This window comes from Zeus faber (genome assembly GCF_960531495.2).
Source record: "Zeus faber genome assembly, chromosome: 21".
NCBI lineage: Eukaryota > Metazoa > Chordata > Actinopteri > Zeiformes > Zeidae > Zeus > Zeus faber.
The window spans coordinates 13,962,287-13,966,060 of record NC_137208.1 but is presented as its reverse complement, the minus strand read 5'-3'; the positions used below and the strand labels follow the sequence as shown (position 1 = coordinate 13,966,060).

Sequence of the window (3,774 nt, the reverse complement as noted above, 5' to 3'; positions counted from 1 at the left end):
GCGGGAGTCAAAGTCTCGCTTCTGTTGGCCCCCGGCCCCAACCAAAGAGGTATCGGGAGCAAAGGACCAGCTCCGACCAACCACGGTGTTCCCACTTCCCCCTCTCCCTGACGGCTCTGAATCTGTGAGACAACCACGCCCCATTCATTTGTATATAAGGATTGGAAAAGTGGCGTTGTGAAATAAAAGTCCCCTTATGTCAAAAAATGTGGAATTATGAAATAAAAGTGAAATGAATGAAAATAGTCTATTGAAAAAAATCATTTTATTTATTGCCTTGTTCATTTATTTTAGGATTCATTTCATCGGCATGTTCATTTATTTATTTGCTATTGACACAAATGGCGTTCCATTCTGTTTCTGGCACGCGATCCCATTTTTCACCCGACAGCCCTCCCCTTCCCCTCTCTCCTCCGTCTAGGGGGTGGAGGTGGTTGGGTGACGGGCGGGGGCACCATCTGCCTTGGCATGTTGCTCCATCTGAGCCTGTGAGGGCGAATGTTTTGTCAGTCCAGGTTCTGGTAGAATCCAATTCCACATCCCGGCCCGGTTGCTTGGACCCCAGTGAAAAACATCCACACGCACGAGCACACACACAGACAGACACACACACACACACACACACACACACACACACACACACACACACACACATATGCACATATTTATGTTTGTACAAGTTCAAATAGATATTATTTTTTTCTCTCTGTTTGCCCAAGAGGGAGGTTTATTAATTCGGCCTCAGCTAAAACCTGCAGCAAACCCCACCCCAACCCCCCACTGGCCCCCACCCACTCCTCCAGTGTGGGAGCGGGGCCTTGTCTCTTCTGGTTTCGGAGACCACGGTGAAATGCCCCGTGGAGCAGAGACATGGGCAGAATGAAAAGGAAAGTCAGTGTGATAAGCACTCGCATGCACACGTTAGACACGGGGGGATGTTAATAAGGGAATAATGTGTGTGTGTGTGTGTGTGTGTGTTCGTGCCTGCCTGCCTGCCTGCCTGCCTGCCTGCGTGCGTGCGTGTGTGTGTGTGTGTGTGTGTGTGTGTGTGTGTGTGTTCGTGCCTGCCTGCCTGCCTGCCTGCGTGCGTGCGTGCGTGCGTGCGTGTGTGTGTGTGTGTGTGCGTTGGGGAGGTTGGGGATGGAGAGTGCTGCGGCGGCTTTATAGGAAGGGAATGGAGGGAATTTAGACTGGCAGTAGACTACATCAGAATCTCTCTCTCTCTTTCACACACACAGACACGCACACACACACACACACACACACACACACACACACACACACACACTCACACAGGGTTATTTTTAGCCTCACTTGTCCAGCCCCAGTACTCTGTGTCTCTCAGCAGAGACCCAAGGCATCACACACGTTCACGCATACAGGGCACACACGCACACACACACACGCACACATACACACACACACACAAATAGACACACACGCGTAGCCTCAGTCTCTCAGAAAGAGTTAACCATGAGGAAGGACAAGAATGTGATTAATCTAGTTCCCTGCGTTCTTCTTTTGTCAACCGGCAGTTTTTTGGGAGGGGGGGTGAAATTTGTGTCAATAGTCGTAATAATTGATGTTGTAAGGACAATGTAAGGCTTTTTCTGCATTTGGAGCATGCTTTCTTCCCCTTCCACGTCGAAACGAGAGGAGAAAGGGCGAGGAAGCAAAAGGAAAGAAGGTGCAGAAGGATGAACTGTAATAAATGAAACAGAGACTGCATGAAAATCAATCCATCCATCCTCTCACGCCCTCTCACGTGCTTTATTTTCTCTCACTCTATCACACACACACACACACACACACACACACACACACACACACACACACACACACACACACACACACACACACACACAACCCTCTTTCATGTATTCTATGAAGCTGCTGTGCCTTATTGTTGTGCACATGGTTTTAAAATGGCTATTGAAGGTAATTACTGCCCCAGTCTAATCAATTACTCACATTTTCCCTCACGGTGTCTTTGCCAAACTCTCTTAGATCCTGAGCCGTTGAAGTCCTGAAGATCTCTCTCTCTCTCTCTCTCTCTCCCTTTCTCTCTCTCTCTCTCTCTCTCTCTCTCTCTCTCCCTTTCTCTCTCTCTCTCTCTCTCTCTCTCTCTCTCTCTCTCTCTCTCTCTCTCTCTCACATACACACACAGGCTCGCACAGAATTGTAGTATTTCTGCTGAAATTTGTACGATTTTTAAGACACAGGGGCTTTTTGCACACATTTCCTTCCTTCAGTTTATTGATTGACCAACTTGAAAGACCGACTTTTATCTCTTGCAATATATTTTATGTTCTGATTGATACTCACAACCACTTATAATACAGGGACAGCCCTCCCCTCCCCCTGCCCAAGATGACTTGGGCATTGAATGAAAAATTCTTACAGAAACTTTTTAAACAGGGCGTCAGCACATCAGAGTTTTAGCTTGCTTCATTATGAACTGCATCTGAGTTTTGGGTTAGGGTCGCAAAATTTGTCAGGGAAAATGTGTGAGCTTGTTTTTCTCCAGTATGACAGAGAATATTTTGTTTAGCTGGACATTTACCATGTTCCATGAATGAGTTCAAAACCCCATTTATAAAGTGTTTGCCAGGTGCGAACAACATTTTTAAATACACACAATTCACATACATAAAAACAGATTTATTTATAGTAAATATGGGCTTCCAACATTAACGTTAATAGCATCATTATTATATATAAGTGACTTATTTATTTAGTTTTCAGCCCAGTTCCAATAAAAACTTGACCGACTCTCCATAGGAATGAACAGACTTCAGGTTTGTTCTTGTCGTTTGCGGATTCAGTGTGAAGCCATATTACATAAGTAAGTCCCTCTACTGCCTTGTACGGCACTTCTTTCAGATGTCTCTCTTATTGGAGATCCAAGTATGTAACATAAAAAAAAAAATACTCCTTTTGGATTTTTATGTCAAGGTTACGAAACAACAACACTAACAATACTCCTCATGAACTCCCTCACTCAGGCTTTGAGTCGTAACGTAACAGTGAAAGCCTCCTCACAGAAGCCGTAATGGCCGTCCTGCCGCAGGTTGATTCTGGACCGCAGTGGTGGGTGTGCATGTAAAGGTGCTTGTGTGTGTGTGTGTGTGTGTGTGTGTGTGTGTGTGTGTGTGTGTGTGTGTGTGTGTGTGTGTGTGTGTGTAATTCAATGTAGGCCTAGTGGCGTTGCAAGAGTACAGTTTAAATATCCATGTCACATTACGTGTGTGTGTGTGTGTGTGTGGGTGTGTGTGTGTGTGTGTGTGTGTCTGTGTGTGTACGTCTTTGTGAGTGTGTGTGTGTGTTTTGAAAACACGCCTGAGGGCCCTCTCACAACCTGACCTACCATTCACCACCCCTATGTTCCATTGCTGCATGCCTTCGGCATTCCTGCTCAAGTACAAATACACACATGCACAAAGCATGCTGCATCCATATGCCAAAAGAACACTGATTTCTTTCTGCTACAACACAATTTTAACAGAATCACCAGCAATTATGCAATTTTAGAATAATTTAGCAAATAGTTAGTGAATGATTTAATTAATTGAAATAATTATTATCGCAATCAACGTGCTCATCATTCAATTCTCTTCCTTCTATACCAGACAAGACTACCATGCTGAAACGATCCATTTCCGTTCTCTGATTTGATATTGCATTGAATTAAAACCTTGAAATGTGGCCATGGCTTTATCTCGACTTAAGCTTCGAGCTTTAAGCAGCTCCAGCCGGAGTGAGAGGTTCTCCCAA

General features: G+C 45.0%; 1 long non-coding RNA gene across 1 annotated transcript; it reads right to left on the bottom strand.

The window, feature by feature from the left end:
* Positions 1 to 248: 248 nt before the first annotated feature.
* LOC307246721 lies at positions 249 to 2,032 on the bottom strand. Its single transcript, XR_013844711.1, has 2 exons — positions 1,972 to 2,032; positions 249 to 486 (listed from the first exon to the last, which is right to left on the bottom strand). It is a non-coding gene; the product is annotated as an uncharacterized lncRNA (long non-coding RNA).
* Between the last annotated feature and the right edge of the window lie 1,742 nt (positions 2,033 to 3,774).